Source organism: Hydractinia symbiolongicarpus, chromosome 1 (genome assembly GCF_029227915.1).
Source record: "Hydractinia symbiolongicarpus strain clone_291-10 chromosome 1, HSymV2.1, whole genome shotgun sequence".
NCBI classification, from domain to species: Eukaryota; Metazoa; Cnidaria; class Hydrozoa; order Anthoathecata; family Hydractiniidae; genus Hydractinia; species Hydractinia symbiolongicarpus.
Window position 1 is genome coordinate 27,130,850 of NC_079875.1, and position 11,144 is coordinate 27,141,993.

Below are 11,144 nucleotides of genomic sequence, written 5' to 3' on the forward strand. Positions count from 1 at the left end.
CATTAAGGAAAGGGCACGGCAATATATTTAGCGTTGCACGGCAAAGGCAGGCAAGGAAACAGGAAGAGGAATCAGCAAGGCAGGGGTAGGCAAGACAGGGGTAGGCAAGACAGGGGTAGGCAAGGCATGGGAGGCACACGCAAGGGCATAGCAGGCAGGCACCAGAAAAGGCATAGGAAAGGAAGGGATTTATTAAGAACGGCAAGGAATGGGAGCGACAAAGGCAGGCAAGAAAACAGGAAGAGGAATCAGCAAGGCAGGTTTAGGCAAGGCATGGGAGGCACAGACAAGGGCATAGTAAGCAGGCAACAGAAAAGACATAGAAAGGGTAGGCAATGGCAAAGGAACGGCAAGGCAGGGCCAGGCATTTAAATATACACTCCTTCCCCTTCTACAACTCGAAGATTACGTATATTTAATTAAGGTATTATAAGGTCAATATACAGAATTTTATCAATATAATACAACGGGGTTGTTGTAGGTGCAAGATAATGTTTTTCATGCCCTGTCCAGGATTCGAACCTGGATCTCTCGTTTACGAGTGTCATAGCCATTAGACAAACAAGGCGTAATAATTATGTAATTTTGTTAATTAAATATACTTAAATATTTACACTTGTGTCTAATAAAGTAAGTAATATTGATCATTATCCATCAGTTTTTGACCTTTCGTATTAAAGGATCGTGTGTTTCAGGCTTAATCCCGAAGTTTGAGGTGAAACTAAGTAAGTTTATTGAAAAAATTTTCCAGCATGCAAAGGAACGAATATTATCAGAAGAAACTACCACTTTATTCTTTATTATTCCATGAAATTAACGAGTTAAGAAATTAACGCAAATTACATTTAATTAACACGAATTTGAGAATATGCTACATCACACGGAGCGAAAATTACGGTAACAGGCGATTTTATTTATTGTAAAAAAAGTCAGCAATTTACAGTATTTTAATCAACGAGTCATGAAATTAAAAGTCTTTAAATTAACACGAATTTTGAAAAACCGGTTTACACGCTTTTTTTATAAGAATATTGTTTTTTCGTTTCAGCCTCATTATCCTTAGCTTTTTGACAAATCTCAGCCTCAAATATTCTTAAAAATATTCTTCACCGGAAAGTACATATTACCCTTAATATGCTTAAAGATGGTTAAAAAATGGTGGAAAGTCATTAAACAAAGTGAAAACGACAGGTGATCCGACAAGAAAATAAACATACAGTATAAGAAATAAACCTCTAATCAAAATCTGCGCATCACACAAATTTTCATATCTAAAACAAGAAGTTGAGCCTGGGTATATTCTTAGGATATTTCTAATTTTAACCCATTTCTCAGCCTCGATATTCTTATAATTATATTCTTATAAAAAAGCGTGTAAAATCATAACTGGGTAATTTCATGGAATAAGGTAATTACGCACATTATATGCAGAATCTTGGAACAAAAACGCACGACACAAATAATATGACAAAACGCAAATTGTTTTATAATAGCTTAATAAAGAATTTTATAACCTAAAGTTATGCTTGCAAGACACAAATAATATGACAAAACGCAAATTGTTTTATAATAGCTTAATAAAGAATTTTATAACCTAAAGTTATGCTTGCAAGGCACAAATAATATGACAAAACGCAAATTGTTTTATAATAGCTTAATAAAGAATTTTATAACCTAAAGTTATGCTTGCAAGACACAAATAATATGACAAAACGCAAATTGTTTTATAATAGCTTAATAAAGAATTTTATAACCTAAAGTTATGCTTGCTGACTGTCTATATAACTATATATGTCTATATAACTATATACTACGTCAAAATATTAAAAGCGCATACTGTTGTGCAGAAGAAAATTTTTAAAAGAAGAAAAGTCTGGGGATGGGTTGAGAGGAATGAATTAAGAACAGCAAGTTTTTGCATTTTTTTTTCTACCACCTATATCCTCCTCCTCTCCCTCTTCCACCGTTCTTCCTCTTCAACTTCGCCTGATCCCGCATATCATCCTCCTGTGTAAAGGTGCGTGAGCCACCAGACGCCTTCCAAGATTTGTAATTTTGGGAGCTTATAAAAGCTCCCAAAGTCTTATTTTGGGAACAAAAGTCCCGGAAGGCGTCCCACGACAAATCCAATTTCTCTGCTGATAACTCCTAAAAAATAAGACAATTGTGGAAATGCCACATTCTAAACTTCTAATCGTTCACTAAGTTACTGTTACTGTTTTATCACATTCTACACTTCAAAGCAATTATTTCTAGTGCATAACTTACTTTAACTTTCTCCTCTAAAGCCTCAATTTTCCCCTCCAGGGTATCAATTCTCTGCTTTAACTCCTACATAAAGATATCTCTCAAATTAATTGATTACTTTCATATGCTAATTCTTGTATGCTAATCCAACTAAGTATTATATTATCTTATTTGGCTGCTAAAAGTAGTAGAGGTAGCCTTTATCTCATTCGTATAATGAGATGACAATGAGTTCATATACATAATACAATCTATGGCAGTCAGAATACCAAGCCAATAACAACAGCTAGTCTATGTAAGACCGCCTTTATGTGGCAAAACTTTAGCAATTATTTTAAAGATATAATACAGAAACATGAACACCATCCTCAGTATTAAATTTTAATAAAAAAAAGCCTTACATGAATGCAAAATTTTGCATTAAAGAAATGCAATTTTAGTATTGAAAAGGTAAAAACCGAACTATGAAAATACTTACATTTACCAGCTCACTTTCCATTTTTAAATATTTCACTAAATAGAAATTTAGAACTAATATTAGACGATTAGGTAATACAACACCTATTAATGGGAGTTAAAAGCACCGAAATAAACAAGAATGTTTGCAAACATTTCATGCAAAGAGAGTTTTATTGCCCTGGCTGTTGGTTGAAGAGCGTGTAGACACAGCATGTAGACAAAAACAACACGATCTATTAAATTTTAAAATCCTAAATTAAAAATTTCATCAGGCCTATCAATTAGAAAATAACACCAGAGCAACAAATCGCTCCCCCAAGGTTACAATAATTTAAACTGGGCAAGCAATCTAAATAAATAGAATAAGTTTAAAAAAAGTTCTTTTTATCTATTTAATTTCATCTTTCTTTATATATTTTAGTTCTTTTTTACTGTAAACAATAAGAAAGAGAACATTGATTTCCATGGAAAAATATTATATGTGGAAAAATTAGCGATGTTCTTTTGTTGATTTTGCTAAGTTTTTTTAGTCATTCTTTATATACATTTAAAAAATTTGTCAAGAGCCAACACATTTTGTGGAGCTGGATAAAACTACAAAGTAGTTATGTGATGAACATCACTCACTGTGTGCAGTAGCAGCTAGCTAGCTCAAAAATCCGTCCTAAAGTCTTAGGACGGATTTTTGAGAATTTTCTTATGATGCTATCTTCTTATCATCTAGCATAAGAGAAAACTTAATAGGCATTTTTATGCTAGTTAAATTGGTAGTTTTATGCTAGCTTAGCTGCTACTGTTGTGCTAGATAGCTTTAGGTGTATGTAAGGGGTTTTCACAACCTTTAAAAAACAGTGATCATAACCTCCACTTCTTTCTTGAAAAATCTCATCATTTCGCTTCTAGCTGGCTGACTACGTTCAGCACCATCTTTAAAACACAACAAAAACTCCATCGCCGTGCTAATAACACGTTGTCTCGCTCAATCAGATATTTACGAAAATTTACCAACAAATGACCAGATAAAATTACTGGGCAACACTGATAAAATGGCAGAATTTTTTACAAATTTGATGTATAGGGACGAAATCGTATAGAAATCCTATATACTCTCCACGTGCTTACTTTTCACTTATATTTGGCTTATTTAATGAGGAAATGGGCTTCGCTACGCTCCGTGCGCTAGTGCGCACTCCGCTACTCTCCGCAAAAATTGCAAATATATGAGACACTTGTCTCTTTTAAATGCCTCGTTTATCAATTTCACGGCTAAAATACGAAAACTTGAAAAGACGTTGTTCACCCTACAGTACAATTATCCTATATCAATACAAAAAATAGCAATTATATGAGACACTCGTCTCTTTTAAAAGCCTCGTTTATCAATTTTACGGCTAAAATATATCGAAGCTGAGATGAAGTTGTTGACACTAAAGTACAGTTATCCTGTATCAGCACAAGAAATCGCAAATATATGATACTCGTCTCTTTTAAATACCTCGTTTATCAATTCTACGGCTAAAATATAAAAACTTAAAACGAGGTTGTTGACCCTAAAGTACAATTATCCTATATCAATACAAAAAATCGCAAATATATGAGACACTGGACTTCTTTAAATGCCTCGTTTATCACTTACACGGCCAAGATATATGGAACATGAGACGAAGTTGTTGACCCTAAAGTACAATTATCCTGTATCAGCACAAGAAATCGCAAATATATGATGCTCGTCTCTTTTAAATGCCTTGTTTATCAATTTTACGGCTCAAATATAAAAACTTGAAGCGACGTCTCTTTTAAATGCTGCGTTTATCAATTTTTCGGCTAAAATATATGGAACTTGAGACGAAGTTGTTGACCCTAAATGACAATTATCCTGTTTGAATACGAAAAATCGCAAATATATAGACACTCGTCTTTTTTAAATGCCTCGTTTATCAATTTTACGGCTAAAATATACTGCAACGTTGCTACAACGTTGTAACAACGTCGCCGTGTGACGTTGCACTGACGTCGCATGAACGTTGCGAATGAAAATCGCGGAGACGTTGCACGACAACGTCATAACAACGTTCGTTATGGCGTTCGAACGACGTTAGAATAACTATAAAGTAACGTTGCAGCAACGGTGGAACAACGTCGCTATAACGATGTTTACCATTACGTAATAACAAGAAGACGAAAGCTTTTAGTAATAAAATATAATTCTTAGTTAAAAAAACACACACATTAATATATTCTTTTACATGTTATTATTAAGGTTTTCAGCAATAAATATAAAATATCTGATTTTAAATATTTTTTTACATACAGTTGATTTAAGTAATCTTTAAAACGTCTTGCGTAAACCCGTAAAGGGTTTGAGTCAAGCGAAACAACAAATGTATATTCAAATATATAATATATACAAATATATATAGCCTCGTTTATTCCAGTTGTTTGTATAAGGAATTACAGCGTACATTTGTCATGATTACGATTTGTTAGATGAACATACATGATATCTGCATAAATTAGGTTTTAGTAATAAATGCAAAAATATGGACGTGTAGCAACAACAAAAAAGAAGAAAACCAAATCAATATTTTTAGGTGTATGATTTGTTTTGGTGCAAAACTGAAATTTTGCCTGGTTGAATTATTAGGGTGTAATTAGGTTATATATGTATATATAATAAATTGCTATCTCTATGACAAAAGAAGAATACATATAAATGTAGAAATGGAAGTTAAACTTGTTCTGCACTTTTCGCATTTCGTCCAATCTCACTATCCTGGTCTGGGGCATACTTCAATACGGATGCCATTTCCTTTTTTTTTCTCGGCTGCATTTGCTGCTGCTAAAATGTAATAATGGAAGTCAATTCAAAATATATTCGAGAAAAGTACTTGTAGTTAGAAATAAAAGAATAGACGGAATTGAACAGAATTTCATGTTTCTGAATTAGGATAAGAAAACCACAAAAGAAAATGGAGACCGACAATGGATACAACTCAAAGTGGGAAAAAAAGAGCACCCACCACTATCAACACTCTAATTCTTTTTTTAATCAAGCCCTTCTTTGTTCTTTTCCCGTTCATATTGAAAAGTGAAATGATTGAATAACTCATCAACCTGTCATGAAAGAGAAAGTAAACTATATACTTAACACATTTTTTACATAAGAAACAAGATTTTAAGAAACACGAGGCTGAGAATATAGGTTCTTTTAACAGCTAAACTCGTACAAAAAACATAAAGAGCATTCACTGAAAGAAAGGACACACAAATGGGTACTTACTATTTCATTATATTTCTTGTAGCTTCCTTCACATTTTCCCCACCGACTTTTGATAACTGTGACACCTAAGTATAGAAAGTTTTTATCAACAAGCTCAATATTATGTATCAGTATTACTCCAAACACTAGGTTTTTAAAAAGCTCACCATTGATTCGAAGTAATCTTTGTTCGCCAATTATATACTTGTCACATTCTTCTATGCTCTCTGTTTCTTTCAAACTCTGGAGTTGTTGCTACACAATCAGTAGACTGCCTCAACAAGATATTTTTAATTTTAACTAGTGAGTATAAAGCACCTTGAAATTCTTTAATTACTAGGCTAGTGTGCTAGGTTTGTTTTTATTTGCTATCCTTTAGAAGTTTTAAGACTGCCAGTCAGACGATCTTACATTTTCTTAGCAAAAAAACTCATCCAGTTCATTAAAAAAAAACAAGTTAATATCCTAACAATCATAAAGCTAACTTTGATACAAAATAAAAACAAATAAACATATCCAGGACACCCATCAAACATATTTCATGTTTCAAATAAAGTTCATAGGGAGCCCTCATTGAAAGAAGCGCGCCGGAATATATCGTGGTCGCACTTACCATGCAACATTTAGATATACATATTATTAACACTACTCTAAGTCAGACTGACCAAAATAAAAAGACAAACTCGTTCCCAAGGTCTTATGTTTCAGGGCCGTAGCAGCGTAGGGGTTAGGGGACACAGCTCCCAAATATTTTTGTCGATAATGGGGACAAAACTTATGCAGAGAATGCATTTTTAGGAAATCAAGGAAGTTAAGTCTCAAGATTTTGTCTGGCGTCTAAGCAACACTAACGGGATGCATCATACTGTGCCAAAAAAAGCGTCTCCTGCTACGGACCTGTGTTTCTCTCTTTGACTTAAAGTCACGGCGATAAGATATCTGTGTCTTCAAACAAATCTTCATAAATATAATTTTCGTAAGTAATTTCCACAACCACTATACAACGTTGCAGAAACGTCAGATTTTGGTCGTGGTATTACGTTGCAACCGCTACTAAAAAACAACGTTGCAGCAACGTCAGATTTTGGTCGTGGTATTACGTTGCAACCGCTACTAAAAAACAACGTTGCAGCAACGTCAGATTTTGGTCGTAATATTACGTTGCAACCGCTACTAAAAAACAACGTTGCAGCAACGTTAGGTCGAAGTTGCAACTGCGACGTTACATTTCCGCTGAAAATATCAAGCTTGTAATAAATATAGAAGGAACACCTTTATATAAGTCATCAAACACCCCATTTCAACCAATTCTAGGTCAATAACAGAGCAGCTTTTTTATCAATAATATTGATTCTGGCAACTGGGCGATAGATTACGAATCATTTAATTACATTCAACACAAGTTTCACATTATAACAATCGATCGTTTCGCCAAAAACATAAATAAGAAACTTGACAACTTTAACTTAAAATATTATTGTCCGAATCCGCTTGGTGTTAACGCGTTTACTTACAATTGATTCAGTGTTTTTTTAATTAGTTGTACCCCCTGCCCCCATCTTGGTGGATGATGTTCTGAATCACCTGAAAATTTGCAACAACTAAGGCATATTATTATACCCTATGTGTCAATCATCATATTTCTGCCCATTTTTGACTCCCAACAAAACCCATATTTACGACTTTGTAATCTGTTTCAAAGGCCTCGCCAAGTTTAAATCTTTTATTTTGTTTGTAGAATTTAATACACACTAAAAATTAACTGTTATATACTCTGCAAAGAATTTGACACAGGGGCGATTGCTGCACGGGTGTAAAATCGAACGGGCGTATGCATGAAATTGCCGGACGGGCGTATGTGAGAAAATGCCGGATAGGGGGATGTGAGAAACTGCCGGATGGGCGTGTGTTGTAAAACGCTGGACAGGCGTTTGTGTTAAATTACCAGGTGGGCGTATATACAAGCTACATCAAGAACCTCTAAGGGTTAATTTTTCTAAAACATTGGTTTGTTTACATTTTTTTATTCTGAATATATCACATCAATGTTGGTATTTCGGAAAACCTAGACGCGATACAAAACACTGCACTTAAGTTGAAAGCAGCAAATTTACCTCAACTTTTACAGGCGGGTTATGCGAAGGAAACATTTAAATACGAAAAAATATGGCAAAGATGGGTAGATTGGAGCTGTAAATATACAGAAGTCAACCAACCGTTGTCCTGCCGACATAAATATGGGTATGCATTTATTTTAAGGAAGTTCAAGAAGTACAAAAATTTCAGCACTTTTGGGGTATTTCGCATGGAATGGAGGTTTTTCGTCGCCAACAGACCGCTCAATTGTTACGTTAGCCTGTGCAAAACGATTAGTCAGTAAAACGTTCGATAAGAAAGTCGACATAATTAAAGATATAATTGCATATTACGGAGACATTGCAAACTTAATGCGCATGAGATTTATACTGTTATGCGTGTAAGGATTCGCAGAGTACTTTCGCATCGGCGAATTATTAGCCTTCATGGATCAGCTAAGAGAAGTTTATATTCTGTACATAGCTCACACTGGTTATTCCGCATGTCCGTTAACTTGGTTGCGAAAATGTTTGTGTACCACTAATTTTAAATTTCAGCCGGATTCTTATTTAATTTGTCGTTCGGCGAAAACAAAGACAGGCCACGATTTTTAGGGCATCTTTCTATATCCTACCAAACTGCAAGAAAAACAACATTTCTCGAACATTTAAAAATTGTTCAAAAAATAACGGAAAACTTTTGCTACATTCTTTACTCCAATACTGTTGTTTTTTATGTTTTAATTTATTGTTAGGAAGATGTAAAAAAAAGCGCTGTTTCCGACGTCCTGCGATAAGTCGGGAACGAAGTTTCTTTTCAGATTCTGCACTGTAATGTAATCCCGACGTTTCGGGTTATGTGCATGCGCATCAGAATAGTATAAATGGACGTGTCGTATACTTCGCAACTCTCGGTCTTTGGTCGCGTGGAAAGCATCGCAAACTTTAACTGTCAATAATATTAATTGCTTTAATTTTTGGTTTACGGTACAAACAACAAGAAAATGTTGGCGTGGAGAAGAATAGACGGACATCGACAACTGTAACGTGACCAGCTTCACGGTTTTTTTTTCTTGGAAAACACGCACAAAAGATGGAATCCATATTTGGCCGTGGATACAGAGTAAGTTTTTAATCCAATTGTTCGGTCGATGTCAACTACAAAGATTTTACTGAATATGAAATATGTTTTATAAAATATGTCATGTGATGTACCAGTGAAACTGTAAGGCAGATCTCTTAAGGAAAATATTTCAAATTAAGTTTAGTAAAATTAAGGGTGATTTGTGTCCTGTTAAAGCTTTCTCGCAATTCCTTGCGTACCGAGGTACTCATCATGGCCCTTGGTTTGTTCATCTAGACTAATAGCACATGTTTATTGTCTGCAGAAATGCACCGTGGAATTATCTGTTTATAGGGAAGTAAAAGGAAAGATAGATAAATAATTATTTAAATTAAAAAAATAATTTTAGTACTGTCGAAAAACTTATTCTACAAATAAAAACCAATACTAGAGCGCTTCACCTGAATGCATGGCACAGTTTACGGTTCATATTAGTCCCTTCACTGGTAACAAAATTATTTGCGTTTCGCCTTTGGGTCCCCACCCCGCTAGTTTACACACTAATTATTAGTTATATTATTAAACACAAAGCAACTTTTATACATGTACATGTCAAAATGCAAAACATTTTAATTTTATGTCCAGCAGTATCGTACAAACCAGATGATATCGACAGATCTTACCGGACAGAACAACAATGTCATTTAATACAAAGCTTCCGTCCGTCTATCTGTGACTTTTGCAGAGTGGGTTATATTTTTCACAGTTTTCTTCAACAAGGTTATAAAACATCATCTATAGAGTTGTTCTGTAATTTACCAAACTTTGACGTTAAAACAAAGTTGACGTCAAAGGAAAGTACACAAAGATTAGTGAAGCCATTGCACTGCACTTTTAAATTTAAGGCTGCAAAATTGGAAACGAGTGGAAATAACTCACGTAATCTCTGTTGTTTTTGTTGGTTAGAACACACACCATTCTCACTTGATCATTCTCAGCTTAAAGCAATATATATTTGTTTTACTACTGTTAGCGTTAAACTGATTTTTTGTCTTTGGATTTGATTAAAGTGCTACTTCATTTTCTTGTTGTCGAAGTTGTTATAGTGGAAGAAGTGTTTATTTTCTTTCTTATTATAGTTTTTATTATAGTAAAATAAATGTACCTACGTGCGCTTCTTCTACCTTGCGTTTAAAAGATCCCTAAATGTGGTGGCGGACCCTCTATGTGCAATGTTTGTTAATTGTGTGATTTCCACAACAACTTTTTGTGTTAAAATGTGCCATGCGACTTAATAGGGAAATTATGTGGATTTCTAAAAACAATGACAGTGACACTGGGGGAGTTTTGTTTGCTGTACTATGCTCAGTTTTTGAACTGAAGAACACAAGAAAGAATACAAAAAAGACAGTTTATTATTGAAAGTCTTCTAAAATTCAAAATTAAAAGATAAAATCTAAAATTGAAAATCAACATACAAATTAAAAAAACCGTACGTATGAATTCCAAATTTTATTTTTTAAGGACTGAATATTTAAAATTCAAGAATCTAAGGTGAGTCAATTGTTGAATAGGTGTAGTTTTTTTTAATTTTTTCTTCAATCAGAGTATGAATTTTCTGTTACTTCTTTCTTTATCAACCACGTTTACATATAGGCGAACAAGCTCGGAAAAAAAGAGTGTTACGGTGCTGCATACGTTAAACCCACTGGCTTTATAACAGTGTTGACTTTTCCTGCATGCTTTGGCTACCATTACTAATGTTACGTAAAAAAACTATATTTTCGGTCTCAACAAAGAGTTACCATCTCAATGTGTTCTTGCGAGAAAAAAAATTGACATTGAAACTAAGACGTACAACAAGTTTTTGTCGCATTATTTTGTTAAACATCATACGCATAGAAAGACAAGAATAATTCTCTGCACTGTAAGTAGAATTTTCACATTATTTTCTTGACAAAGTGCTATGATAGTAAAAAGATTATTCTCAAGCGTGCTTTTCAAACATTATATTAACCTCACATGCTTTCATCCCAAGCGT

The 11,144-nt window shown here is 34.1% G+C and overlaps 2 long non-coding RNA genes across 2 annotated transcripts; both read right to left on the minus strand.

Moving 5' to 3' along the window:
• Nucleotides 1–1,179: 1,179 nt before the first annotated feature.
• On the minus strand, nucleotides 1,180–3,364 carry LOC130648678 (uncharacterized). Its single transcript, XR_008982956.1, has 2 exons — nucleotides 1,755–3,364; nucleotides 1,180–1,514 (listed from the first exon to the last, which is right to left on the minus strand). It is a non-coding gene; the product is annotated as an uncharacterized LOC130648678 (long non-coding RNA).
• Nucleotides 3,365–5,318: 1,954 nt separating this feature from the next.
• Nucleotides 5,319–7,007, minus strand: LOC130638988 (uncharacterized). Its single transcript, XR_008982365.1, has 4 exons — nucleotides 6,133–7,007; nucleotides 5,987–6,051; nucleotides 5,727–5,820; nucleotides 5,319–5,545 (listed from the first exon to the last, which is right to left on the minus strand). It is a non-coding gene; the product is annotated as an uncharacterized LOC130638988 (long non-coding RNA).
• Between the last annotated feature and the right edge of the window lie 4,137 nt (nucleotides 7,008–11,144).